The sequence below is a fragment of the Ascaphus truei genome, chromosome 6, assembly GCF_040206685.1.
Source record: "Ascaphus truei isolate aAscTru1 chromosome 6, aAscTru1.hap1, whole genome shotgun sequence".
In the NCBI taxonomy this organism is placed as follows: Eukaryota; Metazoa; Chordata; class Amphibia; order Anura; family Ascaphidae; genus Ascaphus; species Ascaphus truei.
The window spans coordinates 103,320,038-103,345,259 of NC_134488.1; the positions used below are offsets into that span (position 1 = coordinate 103,320,038).

At 43.0% G+C, this 25,222-nt stretch overlaps 1 protein-coding gene across 1 annotated transcript in view; it reads left to right on the forward strand.

Annotated features, from left to right (window-relative positions):
* The first annotated feature begins 597 nt into the window (after positions 1-597).
* The window catches only part of SYT5 (synaptotagmin 5), a 121,463-nt gene continuing 96,838 nt past the window's right edge, over positions 598-25,222 (forward strand). The window contains exon 1 of the mRNA XM_075605451.1: positions 598-967. The gene's annotated coding sequence lies outside the window, so the exon portion shown is untranslated. The remainder of the gene's footprint in view (positions 968-25,222) is intronic.

The window sequence follows — 25,222 nt, forward strand, 5'->3', positions numbered from 1 at the left end:
TAATAACACATAGCATACCAAGAGTAGTGACATCCTATTGTACATGCAATTATAATGTTGTACTCTCTCTTCTGGTTTCAATGGAGAAGGGGAGAGGGGGCGGGGGAAACCTCTTAATGTTGCTCTGACACTTGGGCAGCATCTCATTGTAATTTAAATGTCACTTCTTTAATTGCGGAGAATCCTTCTATGTTTCCAGAAACCTGCTAATTGCAAAGTAGACTAAATGTAAGTGAATAATAAGACGTTGGAGAAGTCAGATGAAAAGGAGTCCAGCTGTTATATTTTCTTCCTGAAAGCTGTACTAAATAAAACATCTTTAACAACGCATGACATAACTGAATTACATTTAAAGTTGTTTCTAACTTCCCAGTGCCTATAGTGATTCTCTATTGTGAGACTCTTTTACCCCTGTCCAGTGAAATGATAACATATTATTTTTGATAATGAATAAATGGAGTTTCTGGGAATAAGGCTGTGATTGCAGCTCCTGAAACAGCCATATGGGAGGGAGAGGTGGCAATGACTGATCTAACCTGAAGCAGGATCCTTCCACCGCACAACACAGAAAGAGGTGGGGAAGTTGTTAGCAACAGTTTGTGTGGGGATTTTGAAGGCTTCATTCATTCCCACCACCCCGCCTCCACGAGACAGATGGAAGAGTCCTCCTAATAAAGAAGATTCCTGGCTGTATATGTGTTTGTCTCCACCTCTCAGGCTCACTGGGGCTCCACCTTAGTCAAACAACTCAACGCTCACTGAGCTATTCAGCACCGTGGGCTGTGGACAGCTCCCTGCACACACACACACAGAGGGCGTGCAAACAAGCCTGGCAAGGGGGTGCTGGAAGCAACACCCTGACGGATCCCGCTGGGGAGCACTTTTTTTTGATCGCTTTATTGCCTTGTCTCGATTTTCTGTCCATTTTAGAAGAGGGAGAAAACAACCCAAGATTAAACAGGAAAAGGTAAGACGCCTCTTCATGAATTCGTTGTTTGTTTCTTAGCCTGTTGACATGTTTCATTCTGCATTGTGTGTCTTATATGGAAATATAAAGGGCTAAACTCTGTGGGAACCAACATCTCCGTTGACAGATATATTGCAGTAAAGCTCCCGTGTGGGCATCATTCTCTGTCATTTCAAATTACATATAGTCAGGAAATTGTTGTCACGATTTACAGTAGTCACGACATGGTGGGTGTTAATATAAAATGGCATGTTTCCGACAGATTATTCGGGCATTTGGTGGTAAATATGGCAGTATTGGTTATAGATTGTTACATAGTACAGTAGATACCCTTCTGTTTCCTTATGGGTGTGCCTTTATACCGCCTTACGGATATGTGATCAGAAGGTAGATCAGACGTTAAGTATCTAAAACTTTCTTTAAATATGTGTGTTGGTCTCGGGTGCACTTACTTCTCATTAGTTCAATAGCAACCAATAGCCAGGGGAGCAACACAACAGTATAGGAACTCGTGCCCCTTTCCTTACCCGCCTGATTCACGCCATGCATTATGTGTGACGCAAATAGAGTGTATAAATAAAGCTTGAAAGCAACATCTCAATTATTAACTAACATCCGTGGGTTGCTGAAAGCCAGGCTTTATTCCACCTCACTCCCCCTACTGCCCCCCGCGGTTTCAGTTGAAAGAGGCCAATGAGGATGTACATGTTCAAAGTTTGGTGCTAGCTGACATGACTTTGAGATGCTCCCACTGTGCACCATAATGATGGATTGTTAGAAAACGGATTTGTTAATGTTAATAAGAACATAATGTTTTCTGGCTAAATGCCCACTGATTTTTCTCTCCCTCTCAAAGTGAATGGCCACATAATGATATTAGAAAAGGTACTGCTGAATTTCATTACCCTTGTACTAAAAAAAAAAAAAAATATGACATTTGCCAACAGGTCATTTTAATAAAATTCTAAAGATTCTTTTGAGAACTACAATATAATGGTTTCTTGATGAATATTTAAATATGCCTTAATACAAATCTAGTCATTTGTTATTACCAGGCCTATTACTGCTTTTGTTTAGCATGGGAAATGGGCCAAGAAATTAGTATATAATTCTCTGGGCACGGATCCCTCCTTTACTGATTACAGAATAAAGCATGTCCTGTGATGTCATACACTTACATTTTTTTTGTTATATAGCAGTGTCCTAAGCTGATTATGATGAAAGCACAAAAGGGAAATTGCATTGCAGCCATCAACATATTCAGACAAATTGCTGATGTAAACATATGGGACAGAAACCATTAAGTATTTAGGCAGTATACACAAATAATGGATTCTATGCAATCATTCTGTAATTGAAGTCTATTACAGATGACTAAGGATCAAGGTATCGAAGAGGTTAAAATATGTGCAATACAAATCATGTTTTTAGTTCAAAGGTAAATTATTCATGTGAATTATTTTTGCACAGAGAGGAATACAATTGGAATACACATATCATATGAGGGTTTTATGATGTATGCTTCCTAGTGAAAAACAATAGCAGCATCTGCTGATGAGCCATCTACACAGGATGGGTGATTATGTGTTTATTTTTCTTTAGTGGAATGAAAAGAATGATCAACTTTAAGTAAAGTTTCTTTGTAAGTGATCTTACTGGAACTGTATTCCACTGTATGCAATACTGTCTCTGGCAGATGTTTTTCTGTTGTTGCATTGAATGCTGTACACTCCATTGTTTATGAGTTCATGCTGGATATTGCAAGTAGCTTTATTATTACCGTTATCAGTGTTATCTGATTTGTTACCATGACTCCACTTGGGCTTCTAGCAGAAGGCACGTTACTATCTAACAGATATCACTAATGAAAAGTGCCATCATGTGTCCTGTTTCACACGACACTGTTGTTTAATAGGCCAGGTCTGTTAAAATATTTGTATATCATATGAGAGATATCAATGGGAATTAGGGTTATGTACAACACTCGCTTGTTGTCTGCAGGTACCACACAACTGATTCTGTACATTGTTCTCCTCATTACTGTACTAATACTTCTAATCTGACATGGAGAGTGTATCATAAATATAGTGTAAATAGAGCTATGGACATGGCCATTCAAGTAATGCCTGATATGGTGCAGTAACACATTCCTTACTCTAGTTATTGATCCAAATAGAAACAACATATTTCATACAAACCATTTCTGTTCTGTGAGGGGATCTATCAGTTATTCATTGGTCCCCCTGGCAGCAAATTAGTTAAATATAATGTCACTGTCCAAGCAAATCAAGCCTCGAATTTAAATTGCATTTTATTGTGGATGTTATAAAGTACATCTTCAGTACATAAGGACATTCATGATACATGATGATTTATCTTTGAAACAAAAGCTAAAAGTTTCAGATTAAGTTTTTTAAATGAAAATAACTGTACAGTACACATTGCTATTATAAATTATCCTGCCAAATACTTAGGGGGTTATTCACTAAAGTCCCCTGGCTGCAGAAGGGGAGCAACACAAAAGAATTGCACCAGATGTATCAAAGGAACATTTCCCATTGTGATAAACAGGATTCTGGTGCTGTTTTTGTACTGTTTTTCTTCCCAGTTTTGAATCAGAGAGAGTTTAGTAAATACACCACATACAGAAGGTTCTTTGTACAAACAATGTATACTTGTTTTAAACCAAACTCATCTAATGTCAATGTTAATACAGTACATCAAATGTAACACAATATGAAAAAATCCCACGTGGTGTGCAGGCACTAGGCAGGTTGATAGAGATATATAGTCCTGTTGAAAACAATATAGTTTTTTCCGTGATACTTTTGCTGCAGATTTTGCACGTCAATCTTTCCCCAGCTTTTCAGTGGGAGACTAAAATAAATAATACCCCTCCCCCAAGTGTTTCATTTACAATGTGCTACTACAATTCAACAATGTAGCAAATAATGATGTTGAAATCCTCAATGCCAAAGGGTAGTCACTATAGAAGCTAATATATAAATAAAATGCACAAGGAAAGATTATATACAGGCATACCCCGCTTTAAGTACACTCACTTTAAGTACACTCGCGAGTAAGTACATATCGCCCAATAGGCAAACGGCAGCTCACGCATGCGCCTGTCATCACGTCCTGAACAGCAATACCAGCTCCCTACCTGTACCAAAGCTGTGCACAAGCAGGGAGACTATAGAGCCTGTTACAAATGCATTATTTACATCAGTTATGCACGTATATAACGATTGCAGTGCAGTACATGCATCGATAAGTGGGGAAAAGGTAGTGCTTCACTTTAAGTACATTTTCGCTTTACATACATGCTCCGGTCCCATTGCGTATGTTAATGCGGGGTATGCCTGTAATGTAGGAATTGCTGGAGAGGTGGATGCTTCTCCGCCAGGTACGACTGTCCCCAGTAAACTCCACTTCTGGGTGTCTCGTTGCCTTGGCAACGACATTAGTTGTTATTGTGGTAGTTGAGTGTGAAATGACTTGTATACAAGGGAAGATCTTGTGTAACAGTGTCACATCTACTGCTTGTTGTTTTTTTTTTTTTTTTTTTAAATGAACAGTGATTGAGGTATTGCACGCAGATATAATTTTATTATTATAGTTGTGCATACAGTTTAAGAAATCATGAGAACTAAATACATCCCTTCAATACATTAACCGACATTCAACTAACATGTGCATTATTTTTTGATTACAGAACTAAATACTGTAGGAGCTATAATCGGAAGTGTACTCATCATCATTAGAGATGGGCAAATTTATCGCCCAAAATATAGAATTTGCCGCAAAGATGCCAAATCTTTGCATTTTTGAATATTCGTCAAATGACTGAATGCAAAATAACCGCAGCCAATAATTATTTTTAAAGACAAATTTGAAACATTTGAAAAATGTGCCAAACTATATAAAATTAGAAAATATTCCAAAAAGTCTAAAAAAAAACAAAAAAAAAAAACAAAACAATTTGAGAATGGAAAAGAAACAAAAACCCTAAAAAAAAAACCAAAAACAAAAAAAACACGCATGTTTGTCACAAAACTCCAGCAAAGATAGTTCTTAATGCAAATTTAGACATTGTCTGCACATATTTTACCCTGAAAATCCCTTCAAAGTATTTGTGTTTTTTTACATTACACACACAAAGAGCATTTCCACACAATTTCCCATCTCTACTCAATCTCCCTTAACGAACTTGCTACTTATTTTTTCAGCTCCAGGCCCCCACCCCCCGCCCCCAATTGCTGTCCAATAGGAAGCAGCAACCAATGATGTTGCCGCTTCCTATTGGCTTGAGCTTTGGAAGCCATATTGTTTTCCCTGGAGGGAGATTTAAACCCTGTACCTTCCCCAGTAACGATCTTGGGAATACGCGGGAGAATCCCTGGAGTTAAAAATAGTACAATTCATCTCCAGGAGACCCATCAGTTCCCATCCCGTAAAGAAAATGGGGTATAAATATGAGTAGGGTTGACCCACGGGGCTGCTTTAATTCTTTGAATGCTGGAGGGGCAATGGCACCAGAGTGCCACCGCCCCTCCGCCCTCGCAGTCATGTGATCGCTTCACTGATGGTGGAACGGAAGGAATCCTCCTCCTATTCCACTTACTGATAGGTTTTCTGTGGAGCACAGGACGCTATCTAACAGGAACATTATGACGTAGCTCATTTGCACTCTGAGAACTCATTAGCAACGAACCAGCGCTTCTGGATGGGAATTTATAACAGAGCTTCTTGCAACACTTAGATCTTTCAAGTCTTGGGACAATAAGGAAAGTTCCTAGATTAATTTAATCTTGGGGAACGGAAAATATCTTACCTTCATGTATATATGTCCCTTAGTACCCTTGGCCCCTCTTACCTTCATGTATATATGTCCCTTAGTACCCTTGCCCCCATACCTTCATGTATATATGTCCCTTAGTACCCTTGCCCCCATACCTTCATGTATATATGTCCCTTAGTACCCTTTGCCCCTCTTACCTTCATGTATATATGTCCCTTAGTACCCTTTGCCCCTCTTACCTTCATGTATATATGTCCCTTAGAACCCTTTGCCCCTCTTACCTTCATGTATATATGTCCCTTAGTACCCTTTGCCCTCATACCTTCATGTATATATGTCCCTAAGCACCCTTTGCCCTCATACCTTCATGTATATATGCCCCTTAGTACCCTTTGCCCCTCTTACCTTCATGTATATATGTCACTTAGTGCCCTTTGCCCTCATACCTTCATGTATGTATGTCCCCTAGTACTTTATCCCCCATACTGTACCTTCATGTACATATGTCCCTTAGTACCCTTTATCCCCCATACTGCACCTTCATGTATATATGTCCCTTAGTACCCTTTATCCCCCATACCATCATGTAAATATGTCCCTTAGTACCCTTTATCCCCCATACCATCATGTAAATATGTCCCTTAGTACCCTTTATCCCCCCATACCTTCATGTATATATGTCCCTTACTGTAGTACCCTTTATCCCCCCATACCTTCATGTATATATGTCCCTTAGTTTAAAAAAAAAAAATCCCTTGTTTTATCTATTTTTTTCACCATTCCAAACCTCGTTTTGTGTGTGTATTTTTGGCTGCATATTACCGTTTCTCACAGCATATCAGTTTTCTTATCAAGCTCCTACCAGATTGGGAGATAAGTATTCCTGCTTTCATTTTTTCATATTTCTAAACTTGTTTTTTTTTTTAGATATATAAAATGTTTATTTTTTTTGGGGGGGGGTGGAGGGGGTTAAGTTTAAGAACTACTGCTTTATATGATCAACAGTGTGTATGTAATAACATTTTGAGTAGCTACGTCTAAAGGGCGCCCAAAGGGTTAAAGCGTCTGGTAGCATTGGTTAATGTAATTTTGTGAAAATGTAAACGTGAAATGATTTGGGGTTGTATCGTAACATGTATACAGTATACCGTTTACCTTCTGTACCCTGCCATGTTTTATTCTATTTTAATTATTGTTACTCACACTGAGATGTAACTCACGTAAGAGTGGCATAAATCAGTTCTGGGTACCAAATGCACACGGAGGGGTACACAGTACTGTATATTGAATCGTGTAATGTAATGAAATCTAATAACATTTGTTAGGATAGATTTTCACTGTACATTAGAAGAATGATCTTTCCGATTGAATTATAGATTAATTGCAGCATGTAATACTGTTTTAGGGACCGGAAAGGGAATTTCTTTATTAATGTAATAGAAGGTAAAGAGCTTTCATAATCCCCAAGGTCTCGTCATGTCTAGGTATAGTTGTAAATGTATCATATATGATGACAGATCTACACTTAATAAGGCACAAAATAACAGACACAATTATTATTTCCAACAGGAGTGTGAAAAAAACAAGAATTAAATAGGCTGTTTGCCAACATACAAATACAGTATACTGGCCACAGTTTCTGCAGTTAAAAGACATAATCAATATTGTAATAAATTACACAGTATATACACTGTTTAGCGGATATTAGGAATTGTTCATTCTTTTTCAGTGATTTAATTACTATGTCAACACAGATCTAGGGAAGAATGTGATAAAAAAAATGAATTTAGTGCATGATTTTATCAGTGCAGGAACAATATCCTGAGGTTGTAGCGCTAAAAAGGTTTTGTTCCAATAGTTACAATGCTCATTATAGCAACTCTTTCATTGAAATGACACATGCAGACTTCATAACTAATGTTCATACAATAGGAGCAATGAACTCTTGATAATTTCTCAATAAATCCTTGTAAGAAAAAGCAACTACAAGGACCAGTTTGGGGGAGAGGAAATGTTTCACAGTCGCATGTTGCTGCAGAAGTAGCAGTGTGATTATATCATCAGTGTCAATAGCAACAAGAAAATGACAATAGAGCTACAGTATGAGCCACAGCCTACCAATTTCACCTTTTGCCTACTGTTTCGTTAGGGATGTTAGCGCGCATACCGCCTCATCCATTAAACGGTGACAGTTCAAGGTAAGGTATAGTACTGTAGATCAATACATAAATGTAACTTCTACCTCCATTTAGTAAATGTTGGAGGAGGTACAGTAGTTTGCATTGGAGCACGCATCATCCTGTATTGAAAAACAAAAGTGTTTCATGCTCTACAGTACATCAGACATTGATGACTTATTTGTTGGAGGCTTCAAGGCAATCATTTGGAGGGCACAGTGAATAGCACTAGTTTTATAAGACACAGGGGGGGGGGGGGGCAATTTATAGCTGGCTATGATAGCAGACTTGTAGCACAAATGGCCCCGTAAAAATGAAATCGCAATTTTGAGTTGGTCAAAAATAGGCACAAAAAATAGTTTGCGCGGGAGTCGTTAATATAACAGGCAGAGCAGAGGCATGTCTATTCCTAATTTATTTGAATGAGTTCAACATTGGCATATACCTCGATATAGCATCCAATCTAATGTTAAAAAAAAAAAATGTGTTTCATATAGTGATTCACAATGACAGTAGAGTGTGTGGTAAGCAGCATTGTACATAGGAGTTTTACAGACACAGTCCCTGCCCAGATGAGCTTACAGTCTATGATTTTGGTGCCTGATGTACCTGGAGGTAAAGTAACTCGCCCAAGGTCACACCGGGAATTGAACCAGGCTCCCTGTTTAGAGTTGAGCTAATAGCTGTTCTTAATTTCAGATCCCTTCTTTACTATGCGCCTATAATCATTGTAAATTTCAATTGGTAATCAGTTTGGAGGGTTGTGACCCCTCCGCCCTGGTTTCAAGCTCACCCATCCCACCTATTAAATGGCAGTTCTGGCTGTGCACCAGTGAAGGACCAGTCTATTAAGACAGCTCTCCCTTCGTTAAAGAGATTATGAGAGCTTTTTGCAGGTGCAGCAGGGGCAGGACCCACAGAAGGGCCACACATGACGTTGTCGCCTTAAAATACTTTGGCCAAAGAATTTAAATTTAAATGACCCTCGCTTATGAGAAGATAAACAGATAAGTATTTAACTATATAATTTGTCATGCTGGAAAGCACTGGGTCTTTTTGTCTTTTGTTCTATTATACTAAAATAATGCAGAATTTGCAACATAAATTTTCTGGAGCCACGGCTGTTATTGTTGCTCTACTGATGAACAGACGCTGCGGGGCAATGCTTGCTATTCTTGAGAATAGACAACAAGTTAATATATTTGGCACGAGTGATTATAAGGTACTCCAGGTACTACCCATCGTGCTCATTTTGAAGCTTAGTCTGGCTGATCTAGAGCCTAAAATAAACACTAGAAAAGCTATCCCTCCAATGATCAACTACTGGCTTCAGAGGTTCCCTCCATTTCTAAGGCCTGGGACATAGAGGAGCAAACAGCGCTGAGCCGCGCTCCTGCTCTGCCTCGCCTGCTCCAAAATGGGGCTTTCCCTGTCCTTGCAGGCGAGGCAGTGAGCGCGCTCTGGGGGCGGGGCGGAGGCGTGCCAGGAGGCGGGGCGGGAGGCGGGGCTAGTCCCCCGCTCCCATTGGATGGGAGCGGTCACGTGACCGCTCCTCCGCTTCCCAGAGCGGCTAATTTCAAAACTGCCTGTCTCGGGAAAGTTTCTCAGCCTCTGCACGCATCAGCGCGCATGCGGAGGGAGAAACTATAGCCGCGCTGATGACAGATGCAGGGGCTTTGTGCATCTGCTTAGCGCGGCTCAGCCCGCCTCAGCGAGCTTAAAACCACTATGTCCCAGGCCTAAGGGTATGTGCTGATGCAATCAAATGCAAACTTTAGAAAAGATGTTACGATTATGCAAAGTCCATGGCGCTAATCTAACGCCCCATTATCATATTTTATGACTAGCTGTTAATGACTAAAGGTCTTCATAACCCATGTCTATTTTCATTAATTTGCATATGTTAAAAAGTTCTGTAGTGCAATGTCAAACAATTGCATGCATGACAGAACACCAATTATTGGATTGCTCTTGACAAGCATGTGAAAAATTGGCATGGAAATGTAGGGACTTCTGCTTTTAGTGCCTTTTTATCTCATTTGATCCATGATGTTTTTTTCTACACTTCCTCCTTATATCAGCCAGGTTTCATTGCTCTCAAAAAATACATTGTGTGCTTTATGATTCATTCGTTTTCCTAAGAACTTGAAGGCCATTTTTTTAATCTTAACTATCTCTTGTCTTTTCTTCAGCTTGTGTTTCTACCAGATATATGGGGAGATGCATCAACCGCTTGAGCTTCTACCAGATATTTGGGGAGAGGCGCTGCACTATTTTCTGCTTATGTAAGAAAGATATCTCTACATGCCACATATAGTGTTAGCCATTAAAGTTTACCCCACCTCTGATTTCCTTGGAACTAGCAAAACATACAAAAGGACACGTATATTTGACATATCCTATCATAAAATATGCATCATGTAACTTCTCCAAAACTTCTCCTATTACCAAATTGATGCACAAAATTGGAGCAAAATGCCTTAGTACTTTACTTTGACGCTACAATGCACAATATCAAAATGACCCTCTTTGCATCAAATTTTGATTGATATAACTCCCCCATTACCAAAAGGAGATCAATAAGAGATCAACAAAATGATTGGCATTTATGAAATACACTAGACTTTTCAAAGGATAAAATTCTACTAAATGGATTTAGATTTTTTATTTGTAATAAACCTGATCCTATTTTGGTGGACCTGCTATATCACAAGCCTGAAGCAAGATTTCAGAAGTCCTTTTTCCATTGTAACCTTGCTACAGGCTGTTTAAATCTTTCCTTTGGGACACAACTGTTCAGAAAATGTTCTAACTAAGTCTAATATCACTATTCTCGTATGTTACTATTACTTATTTAAAATAAATTATGCTATGGTAAGTGAACACAGATAAAACATCATATTCATTACATGGCCTCAAAAGTCACTCTAGCAATAATAAAACTTGTTTCATTATTATTTTTTTCGGAAGATGATTTCCCTGGTTGCACTTAAGGGACAGATTATCATTTTGAAATATATTCTTAGAAATGAAATGTTCATGATCAAATCATCAAACAGTTCAGCAGTAGAAAAGGCAATTCATTGTAAACAAATGTGCTTTTGCTGTTATCAGTGGTTCATGGGCTGGGAGGGCCAGTAATAGGGGCTTTGATATATGTAGAGATGCATGTTCTATAAGGATTATTATTACAGTAAGTAAACGATCTCTTTGATATGATGTCCTAACAATATTAATGCTTTTATGCTAAGAATGACACGACTAAGAAGTGACAAGGAAATCTGATAACGTGTTCTTTTTAAAACAACATTCTTGTCAAAAGCACTTGCTTGCAAAATGCCATCAAATCTGCACTTTGAAACAATGCACAAAGGCCCATATCAAAGAAAGCTTTGTTACATAAGTCAGGCTCATCCCGTAACATTTCCTAAAACAGGAACTTAGTAGAAATAGCCGTGTTAGTCCAGTTGCGATAGTGCAGAGTAAATTGGTACTTCAGTATTAGGTGATACCTTTTGTTATTTGGATTAACAATTGATAATATAAGACAAGCTTTCGAGAGTTCTCCTCTCTCTTCCTCAGTTCAGCAATACTGATTTACAGAGTTTGTATGAGTTTAACACAGATACTGTATATATATAAATAAATAAAAGAAAAACAAGATAGCCATCCAAGGCAGATGATGCAGAGAAGGAATAAACACACAGAATGGCAATACATGGATGAAAGGGACAGTCAGACACATTACCATACATCCATCAGCAGTGTGCAAGGGAGTTGAGGGGGTTAATTGTAAAATTCATAGAGGAGGGACAAACATTACAGAAAATGATGGTAGTGAGTTAAACCCCCCATATAAGCATTAAGTCCTCTTGTTTTAATGTCATTGATGTTATGGTCCCTGAGTTATACAGACTAGAAAAAGACAACAGAATCCCAGAAAGAACTCTGTAACCCCATATCAAATGTTAAGTAGTGTACCTAGGGTTTCAAATGGGTACAGTGCCGCAGACAACTTTCCTGTGGTCCAGGACTAAAGTTTCCACTGGGGCCCCTCACCCACATGATGGCGGCCTTGCGAGAACCCACCCACCTACCCCCACTTCGTTTCTCTTACACTCCCTCTTCTTACACACATCCTCGCTCTCTCACCCCCCTCCAGGGCCACAGACAGATTTCCCGTGGCCCAGGACTAGAGTTACATCCGGGCCCCCCTCGGTGGTATTGCGAGCCCCCCAATTCACACTTCACGAGCCCCCTCTATTCCCCCCCCTCTTCCCATGTATCACTCACCCCCCTCCTGCCACGCCTGTATTTATCTCCCGTGCATCTCGCTCTTACTCCCTCTTTTAATCACTCACTCTCTCCCCCCCTCTCTCCTCTCACTCGCCCACACCATCCATCAATTACCCCACTCTCACCCAATCATCCCCACAAAATATATACAAAGAAAACCCACCCCCTTAAATACATATAACTCACCCCGAATATATAATACAAATACACCCACCCCCGCACCTCAATAAATATAGAAAATGCACCCCTACCCCCAATACATATTAAAAATACACCCATCAAAAATTCATATAAAAATTACCCCCACCCCCAGTACAAATAAAAATACACCCTCACCCTTCAAATACATATAAAAATACACCCCCCACTGTCATTGGAGACCAGGTTATTTACACCTTTTTACCAGGATCTTTCATTGAGCAAAACAAGGTAATGAAATAAATTGTAATTTATTTGACATAAATTCGCTTACACACAATGAGACACAAAATACAGACAAAAAGACACACTTACTTTGAGGCTGGGGTTTAAAACTAGACTTTCCTAGGTGCAGGGAACTCTTTGGGAGAGTTTTAACCTGACCGGGACTTAGCCAGGAATCTCCTGGAACCCAAATCGGCATAAAATTCCATACACCACCACTACGTTCTCTTCTGAGAACTTGGTCCTTCCTGACCACAAGTCAGCCCAAATCTTCTGGAACTCAAATGGCCATAAAATCCCAGCTGTGTTCGCTACGTTCGTTTCTGAGAACTTGGGTGCAAAAGTGGGGATTTAGTCTCTGGCAGGCAGGCTTTTCAGGCTTGACATCGAAGCCAGTTGCTTTGCTATTACAAGCAAAGCATCTTTGAAAAGCCCGACCACGCTCTCTCAGCTCAGACTCAAGGGGAACACCAAATCTGATTGCATCCAAAACAACTTTTGGCTCACAGGTTCTTATAGTATTTTTAGTTTCACTCACAAAATTGAGCAGCCAATCAACGCATGGGAACTTTCCCAAGCAGCAAATCAGAGCCAAGCCGGCTACAAAAGCCGGGTAGCGGGAAATCCGAAAAAGCCAAGAGACATGCGCAAGGCTGCCATCTCTCTCCCTGGCTATCCCAATGCCACCCGCTGGGTAGACTCTACCAGGTCTGTTAGAACAAGTGGCATCCTGCAGGACTACCATTGATCTCAGGACCTGGTACACCACCTTTCCCCGCTGACCAAATGCTGTTCACACCTCTGGGTATCCTCTGGCTGCTTTGAACTCCGATGTCCAACAGACCTACCGGCGCCTATGGGTTTGCACGGCTGCCTGTTTGGACATTGGTTCCGAATGTAAAAGCATGTTACATTATATTAAAGTATCTTTTAATACACTTCTGAGTTTTGGGGAACGGGACGGAAAGAGAAAAATGTTGTCGTTTTATTTCTATCTGCCTTATTCCCCGCACACTTTCCCTTGGACTCAGTTTGGACTCTCAGGGTCCCCCCGACCCCACCCCCCAATCTTCTATACGGTTGGGTCACCCAGGAACCCTATACTGGTTGTGTGTCATCTTGGTTACTAGCTGGGGTACCCCCCTTAACCTAGCGATTCCCTCAGCTACCAGAATACATGTTTATCACTGTGCCTCATTCTCCTTTCTGGGCTGTGCTGAAGCAGGGTACCCTAGTGGTGTCACGCTTGCGTTTTCAAGGGGACAATGTGCCTACATGTATCCGAGAATCCCGGGTACATATATAGGGGAACCGACAACTCCGGACCCCAACCTGCTAGGCACATTCTGTCAACGGTTCCTCCTCAAAACCCCCTTTGAAACTCATACCTAGCAATCCCTGCTTGATTGCATGCCCGGAAAGGGAAAAACACAAAAAATGCTTTTATTACAGAAAGTACATTGTACCATTCCAATGTTACTGGGGCCAAGAGCTAACTCTCTTGGACCCTTTTACACGGAACAGGGGTAACCAAAACAGACTTGACCTTTATTAAAGAGCCTGGTTACCCCCTCCCGTCACCTCCCCCCAATACATATAAAAATACACCCCACCCCCCAAATACATATAAAAATACATCCCCACCCCAATACATACAAAAAAACACCCCAGATACATATAAATGAAATACGCCCACCCCCCAATACATATAAAAAAGTTCCCCCCCCCATACTTATAAAATATATAGACTTACCTTGTGGACGGTCATGCCGGACGCTGCGGCTGGGCGGCTGGCCAGCGTTGCAAGATGGGCCCTACCTCTGGCCAGGCCCAGCTGCCGGTCTTCTCACAGCCGGGCCTCTCCCTCAGTTACAGGCCTCTTCCTCACTCTGTCCCACGCTAATCTTCCGACGTCAGGGTGTGCCACCCCCACAGCCACCGAGCCCGGGACACCTGTTTTGGCTGTCCCCACCTGTCGGCAGCCCTGCTCCCCTCCATCACCCTTTCTCACCCCCTCTGTCTCTCATTGTCCCCTTCCCTCTCTTACACCACCCTCTCCCCTCCCTCTTACAGCCCTCTCTCAAACTCCCCGCAACCATGTATTTCTTCCCCACTCCCCACTCAATAACCCCCCCAAGTACACACACAAACAAAACTCCCTCCCTAAATACACACACACACACACACACACACCATATCCAAATACATACAATAAAACCCTTTCCCAAATATACACACATACACACACACAATAAACCCCCCTCCCCAAATACACACACACAAGGTGATACCTGGGGCCCTTGGATGGGCCTGCTGGAACCACCTGGCCAGTTCACAGGACAGCCCTGAAGGCCCGCAGAGCCGAAGGGAGGGACAGATGGGCGGTGCCGAAGGAAGGGGAGAACCCTTCAGTCCTGAAGGAGAAGAGGGGAGGGAGGGGAGGGACAGATGGAGTCAGCAGCCCCAGGAAAGGGGAGGGCCTGGCTTGCCTGCAGGAGGGGAGGGATAGATGGGAGGGGCCAAGGAAAAGGGAAGTGCCTGGCTTCCCTGCACATAAGAAACTGTAAAGTTGCTGGCAGGGAGGCTGGACCCCTTCACTGGCCAGGCCTCTTGACTGGCTGGGCCCGGAACAGTCCCAGCTGTTCCCCCCTGTTGGCGGCCCTGAATGAGTGGTTCATACAGTAGAGATTTGACACCATAGGTACACTACTTACATGGTACATCACTTTTGATTTTAATTATGTGTTAAGTATAAGGACTCTCAATGGTCGGATAATTTGTTATACCCTCCCCCTTTTTAGATTATTTCTTAATTAAAACTATATTTTAATGTATTCACCTTATCATTTGATATGGGGTTACATAGTGCTTTGTAGGGTTCTGTTGTCTTTTTCTAGTCTGTATAGTATCCACATTCCATTTGAGCACCTTTTAAATATTACCCAGTAGGCTGAACGAGGGTTTCTGCTGTCTATACCGGTCCCTCAGTTAACAAGGCATCCTCAAAGTTAATTATATGCAAAAACACCATCCAAACTACAGCTCATTAGCATAGGCTTAACATCACGTTATTGTCCAATAACTTAAAGTTAAATAGGTGTTACTCTTATCCAGACAACAAAATAGGGCTTCTGTTGAAGTGGAGAGAGAGAGAGAAGAAAGAAAAATAACGCCTGGAATTGCTGTTAGTTCAATAATGAATGGGTATAACTGTGGTGTTACAACCATCCATCCCTGTGAAAGCCATATAGAATTTCAGAGTCTGGATGGGAGTCTCGTCAAGTTTAGCTATGATTCAACGAATGTAACTCTAAGTCTCCACATTAACCTTAACAGACTTTAATGAGTATGCAATGTTATTATAATGCCTCATTTGGATGTCATTATCACTAACATCTGGTATACTAAACGCTGTACTCTTTTTGGGAGAAAACATGGCTTATAACATTATGCTGTCATATGAAGATACACCGTTAGTCTTAACATGACGTTAAATTAGCTTTACGTCATGTCGTGATTTAACAGATTTGTGGATTAGGGTAATATTAGGCAAATGTGACACAAGAAAGTCTTCACAAAATCATTTATCTTGCTTAGTTCCTTTGAGAATGTGATTACTCTGAGCACTTTCCATGTTCAAGTATGGATTTGCTATTAGGTGCCAATTAATGCTTCTCTGGTAAACCATGCTGCTTACACAACCCTTCAGCTTAATTAATTTGGAGTGATGAACAAGACTTGCATACATGTGAGAGGCATGCAGTCATATCTGATCTGCTTATCTTTATGAGTTATTTCCTGGAAACAGCCTAAGCTGTACCCTACTGGTGCTAACACGCACACACACGCGCGCGCGCACACACACACACACACACACACACACACACACACACACACACACACACACTCCCTCTTTCTCATCTCTTTCTAGAACACTTTCTATATTTGAAGATTAAAAAAATACTTCTAGTCCTAAACTTCTGCAGGTAGAAATCTCAGTTTGGCATCAAATTTTGAGCAACTGCAGAAGAGACCAGTATTATTTCCCCATGTGTTAAAGGATCCAAGCAATATCCTACATGTGTTTTTTTTTATTTTATTTTTTTAGTGAAACGTCTTAGCTGACGGTGGCTCATTGGAAATCTCATAGGGTAAAATGGGTTGAGTTGTGACTTCCTATGAAACGGAAGTAGCATACTATGCATGTCCAGACTGGGGCAGCAGAAGGGGGGCACAGAGAGTTCTCTGTACAGATCGCCGGAAGAAGAGATCAGTGTATCTCGAAAGCTCACACAAATAAAAGCATTTAGTTAGCCACAGAACGGTATTGTCTACTCATTTTTTATTTTATATGTGTATATATATATATATATATATATATATAGCACCGCCCCCCCCCCCCCCCCTGGAAAATATACTGCTGCTACAGGTGGGTGCGTGCATACCTGTGAGAGTCCAGGAGAGCGGAGTGGTCCGCAATGTTGTGAGGAACAGGACAGGCTTTTGGTGATCTTGATGTTCAACCTAAGGTGTCAGTGCCTCCAGCTTCAGTGGGCTCCAGTATTCTCAGAGACAGTCCCCACCAAAGCAGACTTCTTTCACACCCCTGCCCAAGAGACAGTAAACTCAGGCAGGGATATATGAAAAGGGATGATTTATTGTAGCAGTCACTGAAGATGTTATACAGCGGATGCAGATGGAATCAGAGGGTCCCAGGCCTCTGGATGGTGCTTGGCTCTCTGGTAGTCATGAGGCCTCTCTTCTATCCTGACTCAGTCAGCCCAGGAGGGACTGACTGGCCTGTCTCACTCCCAGCCACGAGGAGCAGAACACACCTCCTCTCCCTAGGAGGGGTGGAACAGAACTCAAGATCTCACCCCTCTTAGGGACTGATCTTCGTCTATAATTTGGTCACTTCCTCTCTTAGACTCCAGAAGGGAAGGGCACAAGGTCTGTACCATGATAGGCTGTACACAGACCCTGAGTAAGCACCACTTCTGTCACTCAGAGAGTCAACATGAGGGGTAAATGCCCACAAGATAGCCTGTCACAACCTGTAGATACTAAGGGCTTATGTGACAGAGGGTAGAGAGAAGCCTGGACTAGCCATGCTACATATATAAAATGTGCTCAGACAAGATTGCTGCTTTAAAATAACTAAAATGCTGCGTTAAGTTTGGGTCAAAGCTTCAATACGCCATTATTTTGTCTCTGTGCTGCATATGCTCATGGTTCATGCTATTAATTGGGTGACAGTTGTTTTTATAGCAACAAGACTATTATATCTGACTTACTTAGCTGCATTCTATGATTTTAGTTGCTTGTCTACAAAATAAGCTCTAATATGCCACAGAGGTTTATTTCTCTAATGCATTTGAATCTACAAAGCCATTGCATTAACACAAATCCAGCTGTGCTATCTGCCCATCAAGCCTAGACAATACTCCATCCTCTCCCTTGATTTAATTTAGATCACTTGATGAAATTTAGCATGCAGTGAGTGGGTGTTTGGGGTGTGGCATATCTTGTGTTTTATAATAAAGCTGAGTTTTTTTTAATTTTTATAACTGTTGTGTGTTCATACAGTAGTATCCGATCTTCTGTGAAAATGCCACACACTGTACAAGACATTAATCTTCAGTGTACTGTGAAATTTCTGGAGCTAGGTGTCCTTATCCCGTATCTGCAATGAAATAGCAGGGACCCTGTCAAAGATCTAGTTATGTTAGTGCTATGCATGCGGTGAAATAGCAGGAGCGCCATGGTGCACTTAGTGAGCCAATTTTCAATTAAATGCCAGAGAGCAGAGACTGTAAACAAAGAACTAGTATCACTTTATCAAAGGAGTCTTAAAATAGCAGGAACCTTGTAAAGAGGTAAGCAGTTACCTAGCACATTGCTAGTGAAACAGCAGAACCGTTACATACAATATGACTTAAGCTACAGTACAGTAGACCTTTTCAATTTCTCATTCTACACCAGGGGAGCGCAAACTTTTTGAGTTGCGCACCCCCTGCCAGCTCCCCCTCACTCTCGCGCCACCCCTTCGCTTGTGTGTGGTGTCAAATGACGCCGCGGGGTCACGTGACGTCCCGTGACCCCGTTTCCATGGAGACGGCCGTGACACTGTGGCGTTGCCATGGCGACGCGTCACAGCATCTGAATCAAGGTACGTTTTATTGTTGCAGAGGCATCACGTGATCCCCTGGCATTTAATTTAAATGCCTCGGGGAAGAGCACGGGACCCATGCAAGCGCCCGCGCCCCCCCCCCTCCCAAAAAAACAGTGCCCCCCACTTTGCGCACCGCTGGTCTACACTATTCAGATCCCATGACTTCTTGCTGTGCCATCTGAGTTCTGTACAATGCTTAGCACAGCAATCTTCGGAAACCTGGATCTTCAAATCTTAAAGTGTTTGGACCAAAAGCAATATTTTTCCTTTCAAAGTCAACAGATCAACTCTTAGGCTACGGCCCGCTGTCTGCGCTGCATGTGTATAGAGAAAAAAGGGGGAGCACAGGTTGAGGAAATTGAGGTGTGTATGGTATCTAATAGATACTGGTGGGTGTGATCGAAATATATACAAAATCACTTACACGGCCTTGTGTAAATGCTCTCACAGCAAGGTTTCGTTGCAGTTTTCTTGTCTTTTTATTTCCTGGGATGGTTTCTTTCTTCTTTTCAGGTCTTGATCTTCTTCCTGGTTTTCTCTGGCAGTCCTCAGCTCCCAGTGAGGATATCCCCAAAGTAGCAGATACAACAGGCATGTAGGATATCAAGATCCTCTCCTCACTGCTGATCTGTATGGCGGCTAGTTGGTTCTGGCTCCACCTGGAACGCAGAGACTCCGCACAGGCTCAGATGTGTCTGCAGCTGCCTCCAGTGTTGTCCTGGCTATCCTTCCAGTCTCGCAGGATTGCGAGTATGACGTCAGCGCGTTGTTATTTCCGTTGAAGGGAGGAATCGGCATACACTGTCCAGCTAATACTAGACCAATATTGCCAGATAGAGCTAAGAACTCAGAGTCAGGGAGACCTTAAGGAAATGCTATTCCAGCCTCCACCCTACGCGTATCGTCTTGAAAAAGACTTCATCAGGGAAGTCTTTTTCAAGACGATACGCGTAGGAGACGTGGCGGGGGGCGCGACCATGACATCACCCGGCAGGTTCTCCCTCATTGTCTGAACCACCAGGGGGCGTCGTCAAGGCCGTCTTATCAGCATTATAGGCCCCCGGGCAAAGCAGTGCACTGGGCCCTGCCAACTCTCCGCTACAAGTCGTAATTTTTCTCCTACCGAGTTAGCGGGAGATTTGAATGTTGAGACGGGTGATCGGAAAATTAGTGTTAAATTCTGGTCTGTGCATAGATTAGAATGAGGGCCCCTATGCTTGTGGGGGCCCCGAGCAACTGCCCAGCGTGCCCATGCGGTAGGACGGCACTGGGCGTGGTCACTGTGCTCATCGCCAGTATTGAGCTAAATTTTCCTGTCTTCAGGAAAAACTGTCCGCGCAGCGCGACGGCCACCCCTTGTAGTGGGCCCGGCCCCATTGAGGGGTGGCTCTTGTCCGGGCGCTGCAGTAGGCAGCGGGGGCCTGGCTTTGCTTATTTTTAGTGTAACCCCTTTGTAAGTGCATTCAGCCGACACACACTGCCCCCTGTCTGCCTCCTCTCTTGTGTGTGCTGCAATGGGAAACTACAACTCCCAGTTTGCTTTGCTGCATCAGGGAGGCACTTCTTGTGCATGAGTATGTGACTTGTGATGGACAGAGCCACAGCCAATGAGATTGGACTCTTTAGAGGTGGGACTGAAAGAGAAAATCTAGAAGGGTCCTTGGCAGCACAAGCATGGGCAGAACTGCAAGGGGAGAGCGGATAGTGCAGAGCTGGGACAGCAGCTCTGCGGGCACCTGATAGATTTTAGGACTGACTGCAGTTGACCCAGGGCCATCAGTGTCCCGATGGAGAAAGTGGGCGCTGAGGCGCGGGAGACCGGCTACACTTCCAAGGAGGCCCAACAGATCACCTGAGTGGTAACTGTGCGCAGGAACAAGCACCGTCAGAAAGGGACCCTCTACAGCATTCATCTAAAGTGGTACCAAAGTGTTTTGCGAAGTACAAGCCTGCTACATGTATCAGTATCAGTACTGTGTGCCAGCGGCAGCATACAGGCCTTAACACCGAGGACTGGATGGTCGCAGCACTAGACACTGACGTACACCTCTGCAGCGATTGTAGGGCATGTTATGTTGATGTGTTACCATATGTAATGTATGTAGTGATCCTTTATTGAGGATCACAAGGCACCAGAGTTTTCATCAAACTACTTTATAAATACGGTTATACCGTAAACACTACTGAAGTTTGCCTCCCATTGTCTGACCTAAAGCCACATGTGGCATAATACATAGAGGAGGGGGAATCAAGCCCCAGCCTCAGCAGCAGGTGTTAGTCTGAGGCAAATAAGCGGGGGCTTACATTAACATCAGTGGTCTCATAGATTTCAATATCTCACAGATATAAGGCGGTACTATCTCATTGCAGATTGCTGCCCTTCACTCCCACATGCCATTAATCGTAACAAACGTAGAACTTTCACTCTAAGTGCTGCTAACCCTTAACAATGAACCTGCTAACGTTCTCACTCCACCCTGTGTTTGTCAGCAAGTGACACTTTTCTTATCTAGGAATGTTTGCTTCTGGGGAGGTTCACTGGCAGCTGCTGGATGAGAAGGATCCCACTTACACTCCTACTAGGTTTATCGCTGGGAAATCTTCGTGAAGGCAGCCAATGTAAAAATGGATACAGAGTACCCTTTGACTTTTGCTGCCCTGTTGCTATGGCAACAATTATCCTAAGAGATGGGATATCCTTCTCTGTCTCGCATGACGTGCAATGCTTTGCCAACGCCTCCAGCACTGAGCATGCCATGCTTTGCATTTAATTCTGCAATGAAACAGACATCTCCTGAAGTGAATAGATCCCTACGGTCGTGATCTTCTATTTATATATCTTACAGCAACTGGTAACATGGATTGCTACAGTATGTGTATGACATAATGAAGTTTAAAACTTAGCATGGGACTTAGAGTATGAATCAAGTGGATAACGGAGGAAACGCGGAGTACTTGTATCTATGTATGTATGTGTTAATTTATGTAGTGCTAACAATTTGCACAGTGCTTTACAGAGTGATATTACAGTCAGTGCAGGGAGATAATATATAAAGTTATACAAGTGCATTAAACAGAATGTGAAATAAATGGAATGAGGGAATCCCTGACTAATAGAGTTTACAATCTAAATGGAATAAAGGGAGACTTAAAGAATACATTAGCAGCAAGTGCAGTATAGAACATATTTGAGGGAACAAGTACAGTAAGTGCATCAGGAGTACGGGGAGTAGTCTCGGGCTTAAATTAACCAGGTGCTTCACTGCGGAGATGAGATTACAGGCAAGACTTGAAAGGAAGGGGATTGGCGAAAGCTGAGGGGGAGGGTAAGAGTGTTGTAGAGACAGATGGAGTAGAGAGGAGGCAGTCTTCGGCAAAGCATAAGCTACTTAAAAGTGTATGGCTGGAGAATAGAGCTGCGATCCAAGATGGGGTAAAGCGTTGAAGAAGAGAAGAAAAATCTTGTAGTTAATGCAGAGCTTGATGGATAACCATTGTAGGGATTTTAGGAGGAGAGGGGCAGAGACAGACCTACTGTAGAAGAGAGTAAGATAACTCTTGCAGGATGCATTTTGGATAGATTGTAGAGTGTGGAGTTGGGAGTCAGAAAGGCCAGAAAGGAGAAGGTTGCAATAGTCAGGTAGAGAGATAAGGAGGACATGCCTAAAAGTTGTAGTTGTGGAGCGAAAGAGGAAGTGGTGGATTTTGGCAATGCTGCAGAGAACAAATCAAGAAGTTTTAGACTAGCATAAATGTGAACGGAGAAGCAAAGGGAAGAGGTAAATATTACACCTAGGCAGTGTGCTTGGAAGACTGGATAAATTGTAGTGTTATTGACTGAGGCAAAACAATAAGCATTTGGGCCTGGTTGAGGTGGGATTATGATGGAATTTTTTTTGACATTTTAAATTGCAGGTGACAGAATCCCTCCTGTCTGAAATAACAGAGAGATAATCAGTAACCTGGGCCGACATGTCAGGAGAACGTTTGGGAGTTGAAAGATACAGTTTTGTGTAATCTGTAAAACCAAAGGAGCTAATGAGCTCACCATGTTAGAATGTATATAGGGGGAAAATGAGACAGAACTTTGAAGCACACCAACAGACAGGTGGGCAGGATAAGAGGAAGAGCTATCACTGGAGACATTGAAGAAGGGGTTAAAAACATAAAAGGAGAACCAGGAGAGGGCTTTGTAATGAATACCAAGGATGTGCAGGATTTGCAGGGGCAGAGGTGTTTAACAATGTCAAAAGCAGCAGAGAGGTCAAACAAAGTTAGAACGGAGTAGAGCGCTTGAGATTTGGCAGTATGTAGATCATTAGCTACTTTGGTGAGGGCGGTTTCCATGGAATGTCCCTTTCGGTAGCCAGATTGCAATGGAATTGCAAAGACTATTGAGGGAATTGAGTAAGTGTGAATAGACAAGATATTCGAGAAGCTTGGATGCAAAAGGCAGAGGACATGCACAGTGATAGTTAGGGGGGGAGTAAGATACATGGTGTTGTTTTTAAGGATAGGTGTGACTAATTGCATGTTTGAATGCAGAGGGAAAGGTGCAAAAGCTGATTGAGGAGTTGAAAACATATGTAAGGCCGCGCTTATAGTCCTTGCGATGGCGACGCTGACGTTACGCTACGGTCGTTGAAAAGTAAAATGTAATTGACTTCCAGCGATCGCGACCAAGCCGTCGCGCAGTCGCGTTGCTCCTACTATAAGCGCTCGCAACGGATTCAATACATTTGTTTTGATGCCTCGGCGTGCGCTGCACGAACAAGTACCGCCCGTCAATGGGACTGGGCCCAGTATGTACCTTCACGCGCATTTAGCAGCCGCGCTCTACTACCAGTTTTTCAAAAGACAGACAAATTGTTGTTACAACTTGCGACAGAGGGGTGGCCACGCCCCCACCAGCGGTTCAGCCAATGAGGGCGAACCAGCCGCGTGAGGTCATGGCCACTCCCCTGCACCCCCCCCGCCATGCCCCCCCCCATCGCAATCTCCTGTATCTCACCACAGACCGCAGATCGCTGTGCACGTGCAGCCACCCGCCAGGCGCGTGTGCTACAGTGCAGACTGGGACCACACCTTAGCACGGTCTCAGTATTGAGAGTAGAGGGGGATTGTTAAGGAGTGAAGTGGTTACCTCCCTCAATGTTCAGGCATAGGAGACCACAGCCTAGCTTTCAGGTCTGCTAGGGTTTTCCAATCAACTCCTCATTGGAAAGGAGAGTTTAAAAGGCAGGCAGCTACTCCCTTTTCATTGTTCTACTACCAGCAGGAGAGCAGATCCCCAGAGTTCTTGTCTGGGAACAGCTGGGACTCACAACCAGCACTAAAACTAAAGCTTCACTACCTGCAAGGAAGCAGATTCCCAGAGGGCTTGTCTGGGAATAGTTGGGACTCTTACCGAGCACCAACACCAGAATAGATTCACAAGCCTGCAAAGAAGCAGGGCTTCACATTCCCATAGGGCTGACCTGGGAATAGCTGGGACTCTCATCCAGTATCAAGTGAAAGACATTTTGTGTTGTTGCAGACCTACGTTGTTTATGTTTGATTGTTTGCATTGCTAAACAAAGTATATTATAACTTGTTTTCCCTGTCTGGGATATAAAGCACTCTAATTGAAATGATATGGTGTTCAGACTCCTGAGTCCTCACTGACCCTACTTAGAAGGTCAATCTGTCACAGGACTCAGAGGTTGGATGATGTGAGGGTGAATGGGGTCAAGGTTGCATTTAGTGAAAGAAGAGGAGGACAGTAGTGTAGACCAGGGGGGTGCAAACTCTTACTGCTGCGCCCCCCCTATCTGGCCTGCTGTGGAGCTCACGCCCCCCCCCCAACCTCCTACCTTGCAGCTGCGTCAAATGATGCTCCAGGGTCATGTGGCGTCAGGTCACGTGACCCGCGGCGTCATTTGATGCCTGTGACGTCACGTACATGACCCCACGGCGTCATTTGATGCCGCGTTGCCATGGAGACGCATCCCAGCGTCTGAATCCCGGTAAGTTTTATTGTTGCAGAGGCCTCATGCAATCCCCCGGCATTTAATTTAAACGTCTTGGGGAAGAGCGCGGGACCTCTGCAACCGCCCGCGTCCCCCCCCCCCACCCCAGAAAAATCTCCCGCCCCCCAGTTTGCGCACCCCAGTGTAGAAAATTCCAATTCTGTGACAGATGAGGAGTCCAGGGTAGACTGGAGAATGATTAAAGAAAGTAGTATGAGGTGCAAGGGAGATATTTAGATGGAATAGATCTACGTTTGTCTTCAACTAGTCAGCAAAGTCTTGAAGCGTATTTGAGAGAGAGAGAAACAGATAGAATAAGGTTGCAGGAGAGAATCAAAGATAGAGGCAAAAAGGCAACTATCAGTAAAATAAACTGAT